Source organism: Carassius gibelio, chromosome B16 (assembly GCF_023724105.1).
Source record: "Carassius gibelio isolate Cgi1373 ecotype wild population from Czech Republic chromosome B16, carGib1.2-hapl.c, whole genome shotgun sequence".
NCBI classification, from domain to species: domain Eukaryota; kingdom Metazoa; phylum Chordata; class Actinopteri; order Cypriniformes; family Cyprinidae; genus Carassius; species Carassius gibelio.
In genome coordinates this window covers 5,723,273-5,748,434 of record NC_068411.1, presented here as the reverse complement: position 1 = coordinate 5,748,434, position 25,162 = coordinate 5,723,273, and the positions used below count along the sequence as shown (strand labels likewise).

The following is a 25,162-nucleotide window of genomic DNA, read 5'->3' as shown; positions in this document are numbered from 1 at the left end:
GCGGAGTGACTGTGACGGGAGGAACCAAAAATGAGGAAGATTAGTTCCGCCCGGACCATATATCGCAAACACCGCCACTTCCGGGAACCCCGGCGAACCCAAATCGGCGTGTTATTGGGAACAGGTGTCTTGTTGAGCGTGGCGATCACTGATTGGGCAATTCGGTGAAGAGGAGACACATATATAGGGCATCAGAAACACAGGAAGTTGTTGGTGATTCCCAGTAGTTATTGTGGGTGCAACGGAGCAGAGGGGAGAGTTGAAGAGAGAGTGTATGGTGTACTGTGGAGCTTGGGCAAAGAGAGATACACACACAGGGCTGAGTATACGAATATCTTTATTGGAGCATTGTGTTCAGATGCATTGTGTGATGTGAAGTTAACACACATTGAAGATCTGCTAGGATTGCAGGAAGGAGATCGTGCTGCCAGTTGTGTCGGATGTCAGTTATCTGGAAGAGAAGTGGAAAGATCCAGTGTTAATGAAAGTTTGAGTACACTGAAATATTCATCGTGTCAACAGTTATTTTGCAAGTGTGGAATATCCATATACCTCTTGTGAGTTGTGACCAGTTTGAGCGGCCCCACCGTAATAGGATTGGTGGGTGAGCCGGAACCAGCGAAAAAGGAGTCTGGTGCCTTGTTGTGGATGTGACGTTTCCTCTGGCCGTCTGCTGCATCGGTGCCCCCAAAGTCCTGGAACTAATCCCCGGTCCTATGTGGTTTTGACCCTAATTCACTGTGAGTGTGTTGTCGTGCTGTGTCATGTTGTCAGTAATCACCCTCTAGGCTGGGAGAGAAAACCCTGTGGAGAAGAACGTGCACCGGTGTTGTGAGACGACCGTCTTTTATATACATGCCCACTCGTGGCTTTGGACCCCTACTCCGCCGAGTGGTGACGTGTCAACAATAGCAAGTAAGGAACAGTGTTTATATTGTGGGGGACGACGACTGAGAGAAGTGTTGGCTGCTATATGAACATCCAGCTGTGTAGCCCTTGTGTATGAATACCTGTTTGTGGAGTGCTTTCAGAGGTTCGCCCCTGTCTAGATCTCTGGTCCGTTGTCTGGAAGAGAGGACAGGGAAGCGTTCGAGTCATACCTGAGGTACAAACCCGGTGGCACAAACCTACCTGAAGTCACCCAGCGTGGTGGCACCAGCTGAGGCCGTGGAAGGCCCAACGTGCAGCAACTTCAATCTGTACTTCTATCTACTCTTGGTCAAATTCGAGAGGTGGTGTGTCTTTATCCATATATTCACTGAAGCTAAGTAAATTTGTGAAGGAACTCTGTCTGTCTGTTACCAGTCCTACAGGTCTGAGCTTGAGGCTCTGAGTCGTCGTGGGAGTGTTTCCACGGTTGGAGGTGACCGTGTTGAGTGTTGGTCTGGGAAGTCTGCCCCAGTGAAGAAGACCACAGTTGTCGTGACATATACACCTTCTCTAGACTCCCGAGCTGAAAAGGGCTAAAGCCTGATGTCCACCTCTTCGAGGGTCTGTGAGTTTTATCCATTCAGTATTGTCATTGTATACCCACCTGCATGCCCAGAGCAAAGCTCCAGTTGACCCTGTATGCCCATCTGTACGCCTCAAGCTAAGAGCCAGCGTATTGCCCTTGTATACTTACCTGTATGCCCAAAGTCAAGCTCCAGTTGCCCCTGTATACCCCTCTGTACGCCTAAAGCTAAGAGCAAGCGTATTGCCCTTGTATACTTACCTGTATGCCCAAAGTCCAACTCCAGTTGCTCTTTGTATGCCCTTCTGTATGCCCACAGCTAAGAGCCAGCATATTGCCCTTGTATACTCATCTGTACGCCCAAAGCTAAGAGCCAGCGTATTGTCCTTGTATACTGCACCCCACCCAATTCATCAGAATTACTTACCTTCTTTACTCTGCGTGCAGGGACTGGAAGGGCCCCACCGACGGTTCTCCTGCAGGAGAAACACAAAGGCACTACTGAGAAAAACCCTGTTGAGTCACGTGAAGGAAAGGACACAACTTACCTACAGGCTTACCTGAGAGTCCCCGTGACAGAGTCAGAAGCGACTCAGACCTATACTCTCTGGCCCTGAGAGTGGATTTTAGATTCCATTTTCCCTTCCCTTCACACCTTTTAAATAATTAAAATAAAGTTTGTTTTAATTATACTCACTCTCTCTCGTGTGTCTGGTCATTGGGGTGTTCTTGGGACCTCCTCGAGGTGGAAACTAGGGAGGGGCGAGACTCACGACATCTGTGGTCCGCTCCGACCTGTGACACTTGCAGCGCCTGACAGGGAGTTTGATATTAAGGATGATTTGGTTGTCTACGAGGGTAGACGCTGTGAAGCTTACTTGAATAATTGTTTAGCAAATCCAATGAGCTTCTGATAATGAGTCCGATAAATCTTGGTGCAGTCATTGTATGCGAAATTAAGCGTGCAAAAATAAATTGGATTTCCTGTGCCAGTGTACCCCAAATAGGTGCCATGTATCAGCGATGTGGTCATTGTCAGCACGTGAGATCGATGGTACATATCGACGATGTAATCGTGCATGGGTGGAGTAAGAGAAAGATTCTTTATACTTGTCTGAGCTTACTATTTGCCATTTTAACCATGCAGGTGCACGAAAAGAGCCTATGGAATCACCAATAATCGAAAAATATACTTTCGGACATACTGATAAACTGGCATTAAATATAAAATACTATATTTAAAATTGCTAGTTCATGTAGTCGGCACTACTGTCATCTCGCTTGTCCTATGAATTTTTATTTATTTATTTTTTTAACGAAAGTAGATTCCATTTAAAGTTCAATGATTTAACCCTAATATGGACATAAATGAATGCCTTAAATATAAGGTATTCAAAAACCGGTAAGTTCATATATTTGGAGTGAGTTTGGTTGAAATGATGCCTTGGTCGTACGCGCTCCAGACCACATGCCTCATGATGGGACCGACCCGCCGCCCCTGAAACCAGAATGAGATGCGTTCTAACGCAACTGTGGCATAAACTCCGTTAGTGAGAGCTCCTTTAAAATATGGCACGTATCGGATTACCTGTTAAAGTACGATGGAATACCTTACATCTGCAAACGATGTATGTCTATTTGTGGATGGAGACTTATTTGTCACCTACAGGCTCACATCATCCTTTGAGAGCACGGGCGAGCGTGAAGTGCAGTGCTGAGATGGGATAACGGAGCGGTTTCATAGCCGAATTATGGTAGGCCGCCTAATAATTATAATAAAAAATGTTGGTTGGAGAATGGGCATAATATCGTCTTGTCTATTGTTGATACATCGATGCTATCACCGCAACCTAGGATGCATGGCATACCTTTAAGCGGAGGTGATGTGTGTTGTTGTTTTTTGTGTGTGAACAGACGCAGCTGTGGGCAGTGAGGAGGTATAGGAAAGGCTCCTGTGGGAGCAGAAACTGCTACGGCAGTGAGGAGGTATAGGAAAGGCTCCTGCAGGAGCAGACACTGCGCGGCAGTGAGGAGGTATATGAAAGGCTTCTGCAGGAGCAGACACTGCTGCGGCAGTGGGGAGATACGGGAAAGGCTCCTGCGGGAGCAGACACTGCTGTGGCAGTGAGGAGGTACAGGAAAGGCTACTTGCTTCGGCTGCTGTAGATGTTGGTTGTGGGAAGAGAAAAAAAAGGGTTAGTAACATTTGATGGGGCAAGCTAAAGATGAATGGGTAGCCTACTCTGTTACCAGCTTAGCAATTGGTTGCCTGATTTGACAATTCCTCAAGCCTTGTCCACATTATTATGTTCCTGTTGGAAAAGCATATTTCCTTTCATTTGGCCTCCGGGTCTTTAGACGGTCTCCCGAGCGGATTACTTTTGGAACGCTGTTTTCACGTTGTCGTATGAACTGTGGAAACAGAGGCTTTTGGAAACGATGAAGCATGTTTCGTCTTGTAAGACGTTGTACCGACAGACATGATTATAGCAGTAACGTTAACCCCTTACCAGTCACCCCCCATTTTTGGCATGGAGACAGAAATTACATACCCAAAATAAAGATGTTTCTGCTCATGATTCATTCTGACTATACCCATGATCAACATTTTTCCATGAACTAACACTTCAACGTTTACCGTTCAGGAATAGGAATCGTTTTCCTGACATAATTACTAAATAACTGTCGCTGAAATTATGTTTTATCGAAATATTGGTCAAATATCAAAGCCAAAGTCTTTAGACTTTCAATTGATGCACGGTTTATCCAGATCAAGTAAGATAGTGATGTTTAACGTGCTGTGAAAGTGAAACGATCATAAACTGGGGCCGTTGGCGATGCTTGCAAGCAAATGGGTTAATAGCAGTTATGTGCTATTCGCTTCCAAGTGGTTTCTAAAGATATTTACTTGCCAGTTTTTTCGTATTACGGTCCTTAAAAGGCGACAGTAATTTTACTCACACTTGCTATCCTGCGTCAAAACACGAGGGCAGATGCGTTTTAAATGAATTTTGAGTGATCACGCCGGTGAATAGTGAAATAGGTCCCTAAATGATTTGGTCCTACCAGAAAACTTTCATGGAAATTAAAATTTTAAAATAAATTAAACATTTAACAGACGCTTTTATCCAGAGATTTACAAGCATTTTTATTTTAATCATGGAACTTATGTCTGTATCATTTCAGTGAGGTTTAAACATGCGCGGTAAGGTGAATGTAATGCCTTGGCTTCGTGGTTAAAAGTGGCATCATCATCCGAAGGAACGTTTGTATCTGTAGTCCAAATCTATGCGCAATCCACACTCCAGATCAGCAGGTGGCGGTAATGCACCTTTTTGCTGGTTTGCCAAAACCGCCATAAAACACTAGTAGAAGAAGACGGAACTGCGTCATGACATTGTTTAACAAACTTTAGCCGCGAACCTGCTTTTAGATGCAACACTTTGGATGCCAACTGCCGTAAAAATCCAATAAAGAAAAAGAAGAACCTGTTTTTTAGCATCTTCACCTGAAAATGTATTGGTTAATGTCGCGCGGTCTGCACCACTAGAGGAAGCAGCCTCAAACTGCCACTCAGCTGGAACGCTGGGGTGAAAGGCTGAGCCGTGGTGAGAACTGGGGTTCGGCCCGGGCTGGTTGGATTCTTTCTGCTGCAATCCAGTGCTCGAGGAGAGCTCGGTTTTGGGTGGCAAGATCGTTGTGTCGAGCGAGGCGAGCTCGGAGCTTGCACGGTCTATTGGCCACGACGTTTGGCTTGGCGAGGAGAGCAGCTGTCGCGATGACGCTTAATGCTGCTCAACAACCGTGTTTGGCTGGGTAGGAATGATCGCGGGTCCGGCAAAAGCAGCAGGTCTTATAAATCCCCTGTGTAGCTCTCTTTGTTGTTACGAAAATTGGGTCTGTGATAAGGTGACAGACGAAGCGAACCAGCATGCTGATAAACCGTCAATGGATAGAGGTAAGTCAGCGATATTTATACTATGGGATTTATTACTTGATTATGGTCCACCTATGTTGGTTAGGTTAAATATCTGACGCGCTCCTCCCAAATCTTATTAATAAAATTACATTTAAAGGGTATACAGTAAAGAAATGCCAAACTAATTTTATAAAGTAAAAATTAGACACCACATAAAGTAAATCATGACACCACATAAAATATAAAAGGTGTAGCAATTTATCCAGTTTAATAAAATAAATGAACAATAATAACATAACTGTAACAATAGTAACAAACTGAATGCAATATTTTTTTTCCACATCATGCTAAAGTTTTCAGACTATAAGACATTCACATTCACAAACGAAGGACAAAAACAAACTTAATTTGAAGTATATCGGGGCCTTAAGCCCATGAGAATTTTGTTCATCTTTAAAATTAAACCACTTTTTTCCTCATCTTTCTTCTATCATTTTTGTACATCAATGCAATGTCCATGACATTATAATTTTCAAGATTTATTTGTTAACATTGGTTTATTCCAAGTGTCCTGAGGAGGGCTTGATTGCTTTTCATAATTATTTAATTTAGGCTTTTATTCACATATAAACATTAGTCAACGGACTTCACATAAACCATGGTAAATTTAAAAGCTCTCGCTTGACAGTTTTGGTTACCAGCACATTTCACTTCCACTGTGTTTGTAACTTATACAGGACCACATATTTAGAGTTAAACTCTGTGCACATGGAAGAGCTGTGGGATCTCAGTCTGCTCTAGAGGCCTACACCATTACCAACCCGGGCGCCACAAACGGCGTGAGAGGAAGCAGAAGAGGCGTAAGCACGGAGGTATCTGTAGGATTGGGTATCAATTGGGTTTTTTATGATACCGATGCCATATCGATACTTTTTAAAATGGTACTGGTGCCTAAACGGTGCCTGAAACGATAAAAAAAAGAAAGAAAAAAATAAAAACTATGGATAACATTAAAGAACATTACAATATTTAAAATAAATTAATAACATTCACACGCTCCTTGGATGCTCTCAATTACCAAGCTTCCCTTACTTCCCTTACTTTACATTCTTTATAATCTAGCAACAGTGTCATTGGTAAAGTACAGTAATGTGCAAAAGTCTTAGGCAAATTAGTATTTTCACCCCAAAGAAAGGGTTTTAAGCCAGTTATTTATATATTTTGCTGTAGTGTGTCAGTAGGAAATATCAGTTTGCATTTCCAATCATTCATTTTGCCATCAATTTTAATAATAGTCTAATGAGATTTCTGAATGCATAAGCAGTCTGACAACAGTCGGTGCTCCACATGGAGATCTGATCTCACCATCATCAAATCTGTCTGTGATAACATGAAGAAACAGATGAAACTGAAACAAACTAAATCCAGAAGAACTGTAGCAACGGCTTCAAGATATTTTAAGAAACCTGCCTATGGAATTACATTTAGTTCAATAATAATGAATGTAACTTTATTAAACTGAATGTAACTTTTTCAGAAACTATCAAACATATGGGGCCCCCAAGGATGTGTGCTGAGCCCACTCCTCTTCACTCATCTGACACACGACTGTACACCATCACACAACTCCAACTTCGTCATTAGGTTTGCGGATGACACAACTGTAGTGGGTCTCATTAGCAACAGAGATGAGACAAACTACAGGAGTGAGGTGAGCGACCTAGGCAGGTGATGCAGTGACAACAATCTCTCTCTGAATATGGAGAAGATGAAAGAGATTGTTGTTGAGTTCAGGGGAGTACACACTCAACACTCCTCTGACCATCAACAGTGCAACTGTGGAGAGAGTTAACAGCACCAAGTTCCTGGGTGTGCACATCACAGAGGAACTCTCCTGGACTGACAACACTGCAGCACTGGCCAAGAAAGCACAGCAGCGTCTCTACTTCCACCGCAAACTGGGAACAGCCAGAGCCACGGCCCCCATCATGTGCACCATCAAGAGCATCCTGACTAGCTGCATCACTGTGTGATATGTCGCATGCAACGCATCCTGCTGAAAGTCACTTCAATGCATAGTGAGAGCAGCTGAGAAGATCGTTGGTGTCTCTCTCCCTTCCCTCCAGGATATTTATGGAACCCATCTCACCCGTAAAGCCCTCTGCATCGTAACTGATCCCACTCACCCATCACACAGCTTCTTCAGTCTGCTGCCATCAGGGAGGAGACTGTGGCCAGACCAGGACTAGCAGACTGTAGGACAACTTCATTCATCAGGCTATCAGGAAGCTGAACTTCCTCCCGACCTTGCCTACCCTCCTCTCTTTTGCGCCAGTCACCACTGAACTCTGAATCCCCTTCCCTCCCAGATCCCCAGCTCCCACATCCCCAGCTCCTTCTATGCACGCCCCCCCCCCCCCCCCCCCCCCATTAACAAACTCTGACCTGCACCAAACACTTTGTGCAGCATATGTCTTCTCACTACCTTATTCAACTACCTTTTCAGTCAGTTTAAATAAAGAACTGCTCTCTGAGCTTTTTGTCACTTAAAATCAGTCTAAATAAAATAGTTTGCACTACAATCATTTTATCTGCAATGTTTGTTTACTTCAGTTGTTTGCACTCTATCTGCCATGTGCCTTGTGCTGCTTTATTTAAATTTATTAGATTTTTATTTTTAATAAAAAAATGTTTTAACTTGACCTTATTTGAATAGTTGTATCTATCTGTATTTTTAAGCTCTACTGTTAGTGTTATCTGTATACACCAAGAGAACATGTAGAAGAATTGACAATAAAGCAGACTTGACTTGACTTGAAACGTAAAAGGAGATCTGTGAATTAATTCACGTGTAATCAGTGGTTTATCTGCCATTATTCAAAGCTACGAGAATACTTTTTGTGTGCAAAAAAAAAAAAAAAAAAACTTCTGCTGGATGTATGCTATAATTGCAGATGAACCACTGATGACACATTGAATAATTTACAGATCTCATTACTACGTTTCTGGACTTGGGAACCAGAAGTTACTTAGAGGGTAAATAATTTATGACAGAATTTTCATATTTGGGTGAACTAACCCTTTAACAGAGATGCTAATACATGTGACTTCATCTGAACTTCATCAAGCCAGTGCTCCTTGTTAATGATCTATCTAATGCCTTTGAGGCTGGAAAGCTGGTAAACATTTTGTTAGGATCACAGTAGAGTCCTGCTGTACATTCTGAGTATTTTTTTTGTGCATCATTGTGAGCTGGTTTGAGGGTAACTGTAAGTCTGAGCTTACCTCAGTGAAGAACATGGTTGTTTGGGCAGCCACAGGCTTTGAGAAGTTGAATTTTCTGGGTTTGAAGGAGTTCAGCCCAGCAGCAGCAGCATATTAAGAAGATGAAAGCCAAATGCAGTAGTTTAATGTTATTACTGATGTGAGTGAGAGAAGATCACAGCTCAAGACAGTCTGCCTCTTGGTGATAATTTCTCATTCTTTCATTCTTTTTATTTAATGGAAGACCAAGATAGAATTACTTAGTAAATTAAGGTCTTTTATTTTTTATATCTATCTGACACAGTTTTAAAGACTAAAAAGAACACACAAACAATATGGAGTTTGAACGAGTACTTTCTTTCTCAGCTACGGATTAGAGTGTTTCATGTTTAGAGTAGCATACTAACATATAAATAGTTTTATTTTATATTTTGTACAATTGGATAGAATGTAAATAGCCTGTAGGAAAGGTTAGATGACCTATATTGTTGATGATGTGAGCAGCATATAACAGTTACGAAACAAGCTTGTTTTCCCACAATAAAATACTGTATGCTTGACTAGACTGCATTTCCAGTGTTTGCCAAACCAGGTTTATGGAACATCTTTTATTTTAAACTAAAAATTAGAAACAAGTATTAGAATTAAATACTATTTATTAAAATAAAAACACTTATGTATGTGTTTAAATGTATTTAAAGTGTCTGCTAAATGCATACATTTAATTTAATTTTAATTTTAATTTTAATTTTAATTTTAATTTTACATTTTCACATTTTAACATTTTAATTTAAAATTTAATAATCATTTTAAATGAACAGAATTAAATATTTTTAAGTATTTATTGTTACTTGTTAAACACAATCATGAAGATTTGGTGCCTACCTTGAGAGCTTAGTAAAAGTAATAAATAATAATAATAATTGCACTATTTAAATGTAACTGAATAGTGCATAATATACAAATTGGTATGCACCTATCACACACAACTTGTAATACTTTTTGAAATATGGCTGCAGCAGATATTGAAATTAAATAAAAAAAATTGCAATATGGCTTTGTGATTATCTGTGATACACTGAAAAACAAATACTGAATCATGAGCTGCATGCATGTAAATGAACGCTAAATAGGCCTATATTTATTTGCCAGAAAAATTTTAAACCAAAAGCTTGATGGTCTAATGTTTAACAATTAAGAAAATAAGATGTAAATAATAGTATTATAATTTTAGTTGTGCTATACAATTATTTTATTAAATGCTGTATATTTTATTTTACATTAGAATTATTGTTACAAAATGTTTAATATTATGTTTAGGGTTAGGGTTAATAATAACCATAATAAAAATAACATTGAATGGGTCAAAAACAGTAGGCTTTGGCATCCAAACTTTAATTGGAGTTGATGTAAACCCACGTGTGAACAGCCAATTTTCAATTATCATTATTATTATTTATTTATTTATTTTTTAGCTTTTTTTTTTAAATTGTGCAGCCCTAATTTGAAATGTTAATTATGGAATGAAGTCTACTGTATCACATATTATTTTATGTTGTAAATAGCCAGAATTCAGTGCACACTGTGTATTGCTCAGTTATAGGCTGCTATTTCATTGTGAACTTAATGTTCCCTTTAAGTTGGTCACTCTCGACGTCCGACTGATGACTGATGAATTGGGAACTCGCTTAGAGAGACCAATCTACTTCGAGTTTAAACTAAATGAGACATTAGTAAAAATGTCTATGTAAATATAAATATGTAAAATGTGTATGTAAATATGTAAAAACTAAATGAGTTGCATCCAGCTGCCACTGAAAACACAGCATGAGTATTAGTAGGCAGCAGGTTCAGCGCATATTCAGCTTTTCACTTCGGTGCTGGGCAGTTTTATCATTTTGCTCCTGACCTATCCTCTTTGGTGTTAACAGCACATACTGCAGAAGCTCTCATGCTGGTGGTACAGCGCTTCAGCAGTGGTGGCTTTTCCCGTGTCAAGTGTGTTGCACAAATCAGGCTGCACTACCCCTGTTCATGTTGCAGGTGGCCATCTCCCCTGTGTGCTTCAGCACATTAAAAGAATATGCGCTGCACCTGCTGCCTACTTATACTCACACTGTGATCAGTGGTATTTGGATGGAATAATCACACGTGATGTGCATTGGCTCATTTAGTTTACACTCGAAGTAGAATGGTTTCTCTTAATGACATCCCAATTCGTCGGTAACCGCCGTGACATCTCCGTTCCCTCCTTCAGGGAACGAGGGTTATCATATGTAACTTTTTTCAATCCAGTGTCTGAGTGAGACTGCAAAAAATATTTAAAACAATTGTTTAATTTAAAAGGTACATAACACACACTTTTTCCGGTCTCATGTTAATCTTTAGTACCTATATAGTAGCATTTCAGCTTTCATATCTCCAAAGACTCGTTTGTGTTATCATATTTATAAAAGAAAGATACAGCTTTACAATTCCTTTACAGCTCCTGGAGGCATGCCGTGGGCAGAGCTAAAGATTCATGAGCACTTACGCACCAAAACTCTGTTTCTGTCCAGGAAAAATAAACTGTATCCGCTGTTCACGTAACGCTGGGTTCTTTGGGAAGCTGAACAAGGTTATCTTTTTCTTACAACCAAAAACACACTTCTTTGAGACATTCTTCTCAATGCTGACAGGTGTGCTCTTACTCTTGCTCTTGATGTCGTGTGTACATGCTGTTCCAGGAGAAGTGCCCATACAAGGAATTCTGCCCTCCATGATGTTGTGAAGGTTCATGCTTGTAAAAACCTGGAAAGAGTGCACAGAAATACTCTGTCATACGACGGAATTTATTTTTTTATTTTTTCACTTTGACCATGTTTAGCATGAGAGTCCAACTATTTAACAGTGCAAATAACTCATGGAAATACCATTAGACCCCATCCCCTCCCTTTAAATTTTTTTATGTCCACCAGTATATAACTATATTGTGAAGCTAGCAGCTTGTGGTTTGCGGTTAGTGTTATGCAAATTCGTTAATTATTTGTTGGATACCATGGATAAATTAACCAAATTGGTTGTGTAAATGTGATACAGGTGTTTTCACTTAAGCTTCCCCTCTGCTAACAGAAGAACCAAGAGCTTGTGTCAGGTCTGTTTTTTTTTTTTTTTCACTGTGTGTTTTTTTTCATGCATGTGGCTGCCTGTGTGTGTGTGTGTTATTTCATAAAAACATAAAAATAGCAACTTATCAGATGTGCTTTAATATCTGCTTTAAACTAATTTTGTTTAATTTAAACTGTTCACAGCTCTCCTGGCAGTTTTGCTACTGGGGTTTAAATCAGACAACTTATTAAAATATATTTTATTTCAACATTGTGATGTTGCTATAATTTTAAAAATTATTAAAAAAAATTTTAAAAATAGGCCACGGTATAATCAGTGGTTTTTCACAAGGTCTGAACAAGTCTGCACATGAAATGCTTTGGAAGTGCACACTTTGCAGAAAATTTTAGATGTTTCTGGTCTTTTGCCTACTAGTTGAAATAATCTTTTGTTTTTATTCATATAAATTTGTGGTTCAAACTGTTCAAAAATGTTTAAAATAATGTAGCTACCAATATTTTTTTTTCATTTGAGAATTAAGAGAGTTTTTTATTTAATGAATGGATTTTATAAAAAAAATATTGTATAGCTGATGTCCATTTTAGAGCACAACCGATATATCGTTTGGCCGATTTTATCGGCTGATATGAGTCCGTTGCAGTTAGATCTGTAGCGTGAATAAGCCGCGATATGATTTTTACAGAACATAAAATGCCAATAAGATGCTTGTAAATTGTGTAATTACAGAATTTGTCTAACAGAGCTCCATTGTTTGCTACTGGCGACCTGGATGAAACGCTTTAAAGCTTTAACTGTATTGAATACCATTGAAACATTGAATGGCCATATCTCTGTAAAGGTGTGGAGGATCTGCACAAAATTAAGGGAATCCCTTCAGCTAGAGGAATGCTCTCGAAAACCGAATGGAGTGTAAATGGAATTGAATTGAAAGAAATCTGAATAAACTTCAACTTTGCTTTCCAGTGCACAGATGTGAGACTCATTTTGTATAATAAAGTTTATTGTTAAATTGCTAAATGCCCTGCGTCCATTAAATTTCTTTGTCACGTCATTATAAGAGTTTGATCACCATATTTGAATGATCACTACAAAAAAAAATGTGTTTATGTATATATTCTCTTTATGTATATACTGTATTATATATATACATGTATAGCACAAGTCAAAAGTTTGGACGCACTAATGGAAAAAAAGTGTCCAAACTTTTGACTGGTACTGTACTATAATGTACAAAAAGAATAACAGCCTCGTGTGACCATAGTGTGCTCCCACCACCATATATTAAGCAAAATCATTTCTGACAAGTAACATAATTTTAGTACTGATCGAACATCAAACTGATTAAAAAAAATGTTAGAATAAAACAAAATTGACATCAATGAAAAATCATAAAGTTTGACAGCATGTCATGTTGGACTAATTTAAACACTTTCTGCTGTCATGATGTAACTATAATACATTATCATAATACATTAATTATGCATGGTGCACGCAGTTAAAATAGTTTGCCATTTATGTGCTCTTAGAATATAATTTTAAAAAAATTAGTGAAAAAAAAATTATCAGGGTATAATCAGGAAGTGAGGCAAAGACGACGACCAAAAAAAAAAAAAAAAATCAATACTTCAGACTTATGTGCCCTCTAGAAGCTTGCGTTCTGCAAGTGAACGTCGCTTGATTGTGCAATCCCAAAGAAGCACAAAGTCACTTTTACGGATTTTTAAATTGAATATTTCCTTCTGGTGGAATGACCTCCCCAACTCAATCCGAGCAGCTGATTCCTTAGCCATCTTCAAGAATCGGCTTAAAACACATCTCTTCCATCTTTATTTGACCCTCTAACTTTAACACTCACTATTCTAATTCTATTCTTTAAAAAATCTAACTACCTTTCTAATCTTTTTGTATTCTAATTTCTTTTAATTTATTATGCAATTGTATATGTATGTGTGTGTGTGTGTGTGTGTGTGTGTGTAAAGACCTCTAACTAGCTTGCTCTATTCTTTTATATTTTTTTATTCTGTTTTCTTTTTATTTATTATATTAGTTAAAATCCCATGCTACGTGTACTGTGTTAACCTAACTGAGACTTGTTATAGCACTTATATATCATTGCTCTTTTTGTTGTTTTTGATTGCTTCCACTGTCTTCATCTGTAAGTCGCTTTGGATAAAAGCGTCTGCTAAATGAATAAATGTAAAGTGTAAATGTAAATTAACGGCCATGTATTAGCCTGTGATGCTTATGTAGTTTTTTTTTTTTTAAATAGACTTTTAGAACATCTTAACTGACAACACAGACACCGTGGAATGTTTTTGCTTGAGTTATATTTTGTGTTTGTTTTCTGTTAGAATATTTTAAGCATTTCATATTGCTCATATTTCTCTTTGTTGTAATAAGTACTTGTCACTGTAGGCATAGTTGTGGGAGTAGCTCATGTCTGGTCTCTTCAGTAGGCTATTTTAACAGATTTACTAATAAAATACCTAAAAGGCGCTTCAACATCTACATTTATTTATCACAATTATTGACTATTTATTTATGTTAATACTTATTAGTATTATTTAATGGAATCTAAACTCTTGCCTAGAGCACCAACAAAGCCTGGGCCGGCCTTGCTCTAGTCCATTTTAGTGATCATCTAATATAGACAGGCACAGCACTGGTTAGACATCAACTGCACTTCTGACTTCAGCATATGAAAAATAATTTTTTGCCTTTAAGTGTGCTTAGTACCTTCTAGCCTGGATACTCTCAAACCTAAATCAATCAATGATGTTTGTAGTTAAATTCTCTCCTGGAACTCCTGGAAAACTCTTTAACAAGTAGTAAACTTACCATGAATTCAACTGGTCACATTTTTTGGAACAGTGTGAAGGCCATTGAACACAAACCTATCCAGCAGTGAGCTTTAGATGGCAATTAAAACAGACGTGATGCATAATTAACATTTTCATTAAAGGGGACATATCTGATTAGATCAGGCTGGTTGGTAATGACCTGTCTGAAAACCGAGCTCTGTCACTTCTTAGAACTTGCATTCAGACAGCTCCATCTCCTGCACACAAAGGTGTCACGTTGGCAGGGCTTGCCTTTCACAGACTGTCTAGCATCAAGTTCAAGAGGCAGGAAGATTGAATCTTTGCATCATGTCTGTGTCTTTCATTTATGGCTCCTGTTGGACTGCTTTGGTCAATCTTTAGCTAAAAACAGATGTAATATACTGAAGCATATTCTAGAGTGCATCTGCAGTTTCTGAAAGGGATCAGAAAAAAATCATTTTAAAATTAATTGAAATGAGATTGAAATACTGTGTCTTTCAAAATTTCCTTCAGAGTCCAAAAAGGCTAAAGTGAAAAAAGGGTTGTTTTGCACCTTACTGACATCAGAGAGCTGAATATGAGCACATGACATGTTCACGTCAAAAACACCTGTTGGGTGTATAGAAACTTGGCTCACTCAGTCATTGATGTAATGAAGCAGGATAGATGCTTTAATAAATTTAAGTCTTGTTCTTGACTGCGTGTAGCACTTATTGCAACAAAACAAGTCTTAGTGTCTACACACATTAGACACTATGGATGTGCATCTCATAACTGAGGCTGATCTGATATGCAACCTGATGAATAGCCAACATTGCGATTCATTAAGCCTCTGGAGTCTAAGGGTATTTTGGGGGCATGGAGAAGTTTTGTCATGCCCTTACATTTGTGCTTTTTTCAGTTTCTTATAAATATCTAAATTGGTAAAGTCTAATCTCACTGTAATCAGCACAAACTGGGCTATAATAATATGTTAAAAGCATGTATGTACATGATTATGTTTTTGAGAAAAAAAGTTATGCGTGCTTAGTGATACAAATGAAGCAGCTACCCATACAATTCACTCAATTATGATGCAGTGCAATCCGATTTCAATTCGATTCTGCACAGTGTGATTCAATGCTATACGATACAATGGAAAAAATGTGATGACTTTTATTTCTTTGTTTTAGACAGACAGAAAATCAAACTGACTCTTTCACATCACACATATTATAATTATTATAATCATCCTAATGCTCACTTGAAACAAACACTACACAATTTTTACACTAACTAGAAATTTCTGAGAAAAGTGTCTGCTAAATTAATAATTGAAAATGCAACTAAAAGTTGGATCTTATCTATTTCTTTTTTTTAGTTGGACATTTCAGGTTAGACTTCTTTATGAATCTGTCACAATATACAACAAAGCTGCTAACGAAAGATGGGGCAAAAAAGAAAATTTATCTACTGTATCTACATCTGTATGTGTGTGTGTGTGTGTGTGTGTGTGTGTGTGTGTGTGTATCGCAATAGTTATTTTTGCTTTTAATAAGAATTTTATTATATTTTTAATATTACATTTTTGATACCATATAAATTTTCACAATTCTTTTCATCACTGCCAACATCACAGAAAAAGAAAAAGAAATAAAATAAAATAAATAATACAAGCCTAAAAAAATAAATAAAAAAGCTCAAGCTTATTGAAGATAAAAAATAAAGAAAAATACCTGTAATAAATAAGACAAATATCATATTTAAGATCAATAAGAAATGCTACATAAATTGTCTAAATGAATGAAAAACACTAATTCAAATCATTTTCACTGTGTAAATTAAATTTCTTATTTTAAAGTTACAAAAGTAATTTAGTCAAGAGTAGATCAAATATACTGTTACACATACTGTATGTAATCTTCTCAGTTGTTTTCTTTTTTGTTTATGAGAATACTTGGAAAATGGGCATTTCCATACATATAAGTATGTGTATTTCATAGAGGTTGACCGATAATGGATCTTACCAATACCCATAGCTAGGTTGGACCACACTGGCCAAAACCGATTAGGGGGTGGGGGGGGGGGGGTGGGGGGGGTGATTCCCATGCTAAACATGGACAAAGTTTCAAAAATTAGGTTGTACGTTTGAAGGAGTATTTTTGTTCCAAAAATTTAGTGTAGTTTTTAAACAACTACATTCTCGCCTGAAACACTTTTAAAATTACGTTTCATGACACAATAACTCGCACACACTCCAACCAGCTGTCACCTGTTAATGCGGAGCGTTTTTTTTATTTTTTATTTTTTATTAAACTCATTTCATGTGAAAGATTAGAGGTTTTACGTTAATTTAATTATGATGCAGGAGATGTGTGTGATCTTCCGTAATATTTTTCGGAATATTTGGCTACTGTTCTAATCGTAGCCTATAGCTACTGTTATAAACGAAAACTAAACAGCCTACTATCCATGTTTATTGAGTTAATGTTCAATTACATTAATTTCAGTTAAGTCACCAAACATATTCTAATTTTTAAAAAGAAAAGAAAAACTTTTCTTTGCGTTGCTGCACTTTTATTGAAAGATTTTGGTTGTTTAGTTGGGTAAGCATAAGCTTGGTAATTGTCAAAAAAGTTTTTCTCACTTGTCATCCTGACATAACTTTGCCTATTCTTTTTTCTTCTTCTTTTTTTTAAAGTTAAAATAAAATAAAATGAAAAATACATTGCTGTGGACGTTGTTTACATCATTAATGTGTTTTACTGTGTTAATGGAATAAGGATGCAAGTAGGATTCGGTATTCGGTTTCGGATTCGGCCGAATCTTAAACAGTGGATTCGGTATTCGGCCAAACCCCAAAAATCTGGATTTGGTGCATCCCTAATTATTATATTGATTAGTAATAGTAAAGGTTGTAATGAACAATACTTCTACAGCTTTCATTACAGATGGACTTTTACTGTTAAGTATTATCATTTAATTTCAACAGTCATGCTTAAAGATGGCCATCTTTAAATATCTACACAATGCCACAGCATTAAAATTACATAGGATATTGATATTGTATGTGTACTCTCATGTAAAAAAAAAAAAATGTAAGTCACACTGGGCAAAAGTGCAGCACTACATCTAGGAGAAGTCACACATCAGATGCGTCACGTTCAATTCAAGCAGCAGTCTAAAACTGTTTATTCACAGTATATTATATCACCAAAAAGACATAAGTTTGCTTCAGGAATGAACAGTGTGGCATAAATGAGTTTGAAGTTCAGTGCTTAAAAAAAGAACAAAGGGAAAGGGAAAGTGTGATCTGTATTACAGCCCTCCATATGAAGCATACATACTGTATTATGCTATATCCTCACCAAACTCGAATAGAGCGTCAAATTCGTGTCTACCGCGTCTAGTTTGCCGCCTGGACATATTGAATTCATTCGCTTACTTACGCAAATTTGCTTCATCGTTCACGCAGCATTTTCAACTGCCATTTTTATTCTGATAATTTTCAAAATATTACTGTTATCTTGTCATGAAATGTAGTTTTAAAAGTATTTCAGGCAAGAATATTGTTGTTTTAAACTCAAACATGTGGTTTATTTATAAAGACAGTGTCTATTGAAAAAATGTGTTTTGCCGATTTTGGAGATGAGTGCCATGCGATTAGCGGGAGCTCAGTGATCATGTATCCATCGAGAGCAGCCTCACCTCGACTTTATCTTCTGACATTTGCCACTGGCTCTGATGTCTCTTTAGTGGTTCAAGATAAAATATAATTTGTTTAGGGTAAAATAAAATGTTTCTTATTTTTGACCTTTATTCAATTAATCTATTAATATGTTTTATATATATATAGGTCCTTTTTATTTCTGTCTCTATAGAAATATGAACTTTTGTCATATAGCTCCGGTTGACTGCTCAATGACAACATCAGTCGTTCCTCCATGTTGAATGAGTGACTCCCAGCAGGCTCCTGATTGGTTAACGCAGCGCGAATTGATGCCAAAGTTCAAATTTTTCAACTCGGGCGGCAGACGTGAATTCGCGTCAAACGCTTAAATGCACAAAAGACACAATTCGCGCGAAACGCTCAATTCGCGTAATTCTCATTAAACGCCTCATTTGCACCTTGAGACCTCCAGACGCGCATAAATGCACCTTTGCATTGACTTAATATTGATATTATTCGTGCCAGACACTCTATTCGCATTTGGTGTGAACACAGCATTAGAGCCACATGAAGAGCACAGTACATTGCCTAGGATGAAGGGATTATGTACATTAACAATTATTTGGGACAAATAGAATGGAATAGAATGGAAAACTATATGAATAGCGCTTTTTTTGCCGATAACCGATAGTTCTGGCAATCAACTATCCATGCTGATTAATCAGAAAAACCAAATAATTGGTCGACCTATAGTATTTAACCATTCATGGCTAATAAAGCAAATACTCACAAAAATACTTAATGCGCTCTATGAGCAAGAGATTCATGTGCATTTCTGTGTGTATTTAAATGGCTTAAAATCACTAGTTTTATAACCGCAATGCTTTAAACTGTGCAACCGATAAATATTCATGACCATAGTGCATAACTGTGATAAATATGTATGAATATAATTGTATGAGACATGCTTAAAACTGTTGTGAAATAGATGCCCTGTGAGCACTGTGCATCAGTTAAATTGCAGTTTAATAACAGTTATGCCAGATCCATACAGTTCTGCATCATGGGTCGAAAAAAACAAGGCAAGGAAATCTGTGGTATATCGTATAATATACTATAATATATTATCAGCTTGCAAACATAGACTTTTAAAGGCTCCTACATATGCCATCATGCCACCTGTAGCCAACACTCTAAAAACGGCTGGGTTATTTTTTAACCCAAAATGCTGGGTTGAGTCTGTTGGGTCATTTTGTTGGGTTATTTTATTTCTTTTTAAACACTTTTGGGTAGTTTCAATTTACCAGGAGTTGGGTTAAACATGCTGGGTTGCGTCGCTGGGTTGTTTCAGGTCAGCGCTGGGTTATTTAACGCGCCTTGAAGATGTTCAAATCGCTCCCCAACTGTCATTTTGGAAGAACAATGGGGCAAAGACACGGCTTTCAACTGTTTTAAGGTTATTTAAATTTTTCATTAATAATTATTTTCAATTGGCAGAATTATAACTTTTTTTGCGGCAACAATACTGTTAAACGTACACAGGCCAACATTATTTGCGTTAAATGATGAACAGTTTACCTCAAACGGCCAACGTGCGTTACGTGACTCGCATAATCGTGTTAAGGTATCTGAGACGACAGATGACGGATGGCTGAAATATGCGAATACCTTTGAAAATAGAGGAAAAAGTCGTTTCTGACACTGAAAAGCGAATTCAACATTTAAGTGAGTCAAATGAGTTCAAAAAGTGAATACGACTTTCTGCTCTAATGTAAACGCCTGCAGTTGTCCATGTCGACATGTAAATCATAGAAATTACGTACAATATAGTCGGACTGCAGGTCTAAAAGAACCGACGATCCAGTTCAAATAAACCGGTTGAGTAATTCTCGAACAAAGTGATTCCCGGAAAAGAATCGACGGCATTTCAAAGTGCGCGCACACACAGTGATTGACTTAGGCCGCGTTAGTGAGGTGATTTGATGCTTCTGTGGTTTATAAAGTCTTTTTACATACAAATTATAATTCAAAATGTGTTTTTTACTGACAGAAAAGCACATGGATACATTTGTGAGAGAAAAACTCGTCGAGTGCAGTCTTATTGAGGCGTATAACGGTAAGTTCGTGTTTATTATACATTTAACATAAATTGCTTGTCTGTTATAATCAACTAACGTTAACCCTCACGTAACTTAAACGCACATATATTTGTATTTCGTGCTATATTGCAACTTTGTGTTCAGAATGTACCCAATTTAGCAGCGTAAACTTCATATAGCAATTTTCCAGCTCATGTTTTTGACTTGTCCTTATCACTTTGGTAAAGTTACACCTATAAGTGTTTATATATGGACTGTTTTAAAGCTGCGAAGTAACCCAGTAACTTACCTACGTGACTTGTCATGGAAATGTCTGTGTGCGCGCATGCAGTGTCATCGCCCTTATCTGTGCCAGTGACTGTGTGTGTTTGATATAGCCAGCATATTAACATAAAACTGTGATTTATAATAACTGGAACATCCCATTGATTAGACAGTTTGAAAGCACGCCTTTCAGCCAATCACTATATCATATTCTGCTTAGATATAACAATATATATATATATATATATATATATATATATATATTATTATTATTTTTTTTTTTTACTTTATTTTAAAGGTTGGAACAAACATGGAATTCCTTAACCGAGCAGAGTCCACAAAACCCCATCCAATTGTTGTGGCGATTTAAAAATGCCAGCAGATCTCTCAGGCATTGATCATAATCAATGGACAGGTAAGGATATTCTGGACTATTTTCAAAAGGAATTGCAAATTGTATATTTAATTCAATCTTTCCACATGTGGACGCATACATTGTGACATAGTCCAAACGGAATTGAAAAGCATTTGAATTTCAGATGCTTTACACAGAAAGCTGTCAATTTGTGTCAAGTGTGGGACTATACTATGAGGCGTGTGTTTTATTGGGATATATTCTGTAGTTTTTACCCCTAATCTCTCACTGTATGCACTCTGATGCCCGTCAGTAAAACAACATTGCAGTTCTACTCTTATTTACCTATTTGCATCTTATCCTATATTTTATTCCTCAGGTGAAAAGCATTTGGTTAATGGTGAATATTGACCAATAGTACCAGGTGGTTCTAACTGTTAGCAGGGGATAGTAGTTGCATTTGGTGTAAAAATGACAGAATTATTTATTGTGTGAGGTGCCAAAATATGAGGAGATCCGGGTTGCACTGTCTGTTCTTTAGCACGCATCTCTCGGAGTGGCAGCTGCCTTTAGTGCCTTAACCTCCATTGTTCAAAGCATTTGGCACAATTGTCTTTAAGTGACATCACCTCCCAATACAAACACTCTCCATAGTATGGTCCCGCCTCTGGCAAAAATTGGGGCTAAAGTAAATTGATAAAGTAATTGTGATTCCCTTTGAGTTTTGGCAGGTAACGTGCAATACAGTGAAAAAACAGACATGGTAATTAGTAACACCTCATGTACTTGTTCTTATGTTGCATCTATGCTAACGTTAGTCTGTTTCTCTCTTATTCCGAGGTCACCGTAGCCACCCGTATCCAGTACACATCCAGACCAGATGGTGGATCAGCACCTAGAAAGGACCTCTACATCCCTGAAAGACAGCGGAGACCAGGACAACTAGAGCCCCAGATACAGATCCCCTGTAAAGACCTTGTCTCAGAGGAGCACCAGGACAAGACCACAGGAAACAGATGATTCTTCTGCACAATCTGACTTTGCTGCAGCCTGGAATTGAACTACTGGTTTCGTCTGGTCAGAGGAGAACTGGCCCCCCCAACTAAGCCTGGTTTCTCCCAAGGTTTTTTTTCTCCATTCTGCACAGATGGAGTTTTGATTCCTTGGTTTTCTTTAGTTGGGGACAATTAATATCAAGTGATATCATCGACTTGATTGAACAGAGGGACGATACATCACTGAATCAATGATGAACTGACTTTAACTGGAAACTGAGTGTTTACTGTTGTCCCTTTGCATTATTACACACTATTTTCCTATTTAATACTGTAAAGCTGCTATGATGAAGTATTTGATCAATATGACAGGCTTATTACTCATAATAAATGGAAAATACAGCTGCAAACGGACTTTGCTTTTCCATTTGAAATTTGGCAGTCCCTGTGCATTCATGAAAACTGAAAAGGTAGTTTTTGTTCAGTGTTTTTGAAAGTGTTTTTGTTCAAGATTTGCAATTGTGTTTGGATTTTGTCACGATTTGTCACATGTGGAAAACGAAATTGAAAATATAATTTGCAATTCCTTTTGAAAATTGTCCTTCCGTTGACAGGCTCTAAAGCAGACTACACTGCTCTCATGTGTAGATCTTTGCTTCAGAGCTTAAGTGTTTGACAGTAGTTCACCCCAAAATGAAAATTGTCAATAATTATACATCCTGGTCTGAAAGCTCTCGAATATCATCGAAAATATCTTAACTTGTGTTCTGAAGATGAATGAAGGTCTTACGGGTTTGTAACGACATGAAGTTGAGTAATAAATTAAATTTTCATTTTTGGGTGAACTATATGTTGAACTACCCTAAGCAGTGCACATCTACCTACATAGGAGTCTTTATATACTTGATATAAATTTAAGGACATCTTTAAATGATTTTACATTTAAATTTAAAGAATGTTAATTGTCAATGTCATTTCACTGTGTATTTAAATAGCTAAACATGACAAAATGTAATAGTTAAACAGCTAGACACAGGTCATTCAGAAATAATTTTCTTATTTATTGCAAATGTAATTCTGTGATTTTTATTTTATTTATTTATTTTGCATTTGCTGGAAACAAAAAAAGGGAAAATTCCATGTTGTTTGTCATTGGTACAAATTTTTGAATGTCAGATGGCATTAAAAATATTTTTTTAACAGTCTAAATAACCTGTATTCTTCATTATTTATTAATCCATGATTGCTTTGTTAAGCAAAAGTGAAATTATGAGAATAACCCAGCAAGAATAACCCAGAATCATAAAAATGCTAACCCACAAATGGTAAAAATGACTCTAACTTGGGTTTTCTAAATAACCCAGCATGCTGGGTTAAAATGTGTAAACCAGCATGCTGGGTTACTTTAACCCAGAACGTGTTCTGTCCAATATTTACCCAGTGATGGGTTGCCAATTGGGTTATTTTTAACCCAGCCATTTTTAGAGTGAAGACTTTCTGCTTTCATTGTGTATATATTAGAGGTGGGCATAGATTAATGTTTTTAATCTAGATTAATCTCCCTGTAATCTTGCAATTAATTTAAAATGGCTCATTCGAATTCTGCCGAAGGCATTCAGAATATGTGTGTTACCCAAATAAAATTGACAAACAGTAAGTCTTTGAGAAGGGGTTTATCAAGCTAGATGGTGCATTAGAAATGTACATCTCCTGTTTCCTAAATGCATCACAAACTGCTTGAAAAAGCTGTAAACTAATTCCACATTGCACAAGGTGGAAACAACCTTACGCCTGTTTCACACATACTCCGTCTGCAGTGCGTATGTGTTGCATATTTTTTTACACACCCATTTTAATGGATTCCAGTTGCGTTCCAGAAGCGTTGCATCTGCAGCAGTGCAGCGATCGTTTATGTACCGAGTAGCGAACTGCAAAGCGTCCTGTGTGAAAGCACATCGAGTCCGTGCTGCACCACATACGTAATGCACATGGACTGCAAACGCACTGCAGACGGATTATGTATGAAACAGGCGTGAGCAGGGCCGTAGCTGGGGTCAGCGGGGACCCGGTGAAGGTTGAACCAGTGGGCACTGTTTGAAATTGTTTAATTTGTGCTATTTACACAATGTTTAAGTTTTTTTTTTTTTAGTTTGTAGGTGTCAAGGTACGGAAAGTAAATAATTAAATGTAAAAAAGATCTGGATAGTCTTCAATGTAAAAATGAAATATACAATGGAACCTACATTTATTCAGACACCTTCAACATTTCTCACATTATTACAGTTTTGCTATATATATCAAAAAATATATCTGGTGTCTGAATAATTTTAGGTTTGACTGTTAAAATTACAAATTAGTCAAGAGCAGTGAGTTATTTTCATTTTCATTTTCTTCGATTAACATTACAGCAGCCAGTAGCTAAATTAGGTACGGTCACTTTAAGAGACGATGAACGCATCCAATATAATACACATCCCATTTTTTTCCTCAACTGTTTACTTTCACTTAAGAAATAACTGACCGTTTTTTCTAGCATAATTTCCCAGGTGGATATTTTGACATATTTTGTATGTATTTGTTGGCACAAGAGCAAAAATAAGCAAATTCAATGTTCAAGTGTTTTGATCAAAACACTTGAAAATGATTATTTTAATATCTCGAGATGCCTTTCTTTGCGTTAGCCCTGAACACAGGCCCGGATTGGCTAATCGGGAGCACCAGGAAAATTCCCGGTGGGCCGGTATGTTTTTTTGGCTCCGAGGGCCGTTTTGCACTGGGTTGAAATATATATATATAAATATATTATTATTATTTTTATTATTATTATTATTATTTTACCGCAGCCCCACTCTTTTTATTTATTATTTTACCATCATCCCACTATTTTTTTATATTTTCTCGCAGAGTGCAGCCTGTAAGATAATGATGACGTGATTATCTGTTGACTCCCTGGCCCCGCCCCACACGTCACCTTGCAAGTTGCTCAAAATATATATAAAAAAGTCCGATTAAAATGGATAACAGAAAGCGCAAATGCGGCGCTGAAAAGTCCAGAATAAATAAGAAGAAAGCTTTGGAAACTGAAGCGGACAAATGTTCTAAGTCGAGCACATTCCTTCCTCAAAAAAACAAACTGAGACGACGAGTCCAGTAAGTAAGCTAACATTAAGGCAACGGAGCAGTTCAAGATGCTAGCGACATTGCAAAACAACGTTGTTTACAAACCACCGCTCA

At 37.5% G+C, this 25,162-nt stretch overlaps 1 long non-coding RNA gene across 2 annotated transcripts; it reads left to right on the top strand.

Moving 5' to 3' along the window:
• The first annotated feature begins 20,149 nt into the window (after positions 1 to 20,149).
• LOC127974870 (uncharacterized) lies at positions 20,150 to 23,189 on the top strand. Of its 2 annotated transcripts, XR_008157388.1 has the most exons (4): positions 20,150 to 20,189; positions 20,266 to 20,331; positions 20,877 to 20,993; positions 21,774 to 23,189. It is a non-coding gene; the product is annotated as an uncharacterized LOC127974870 (long non-coding RNA). The 2 variants fall into 2 exon arrangements; XR_008157387.1 differs by lacking the exon at positions 20,150 to 20,189 and having other exon boundaries at positions 20,199 to 20,331.
• The last annotated feature ends 1,973 nt before the right edge of the window (positions 23,190 to 25,162 follow it).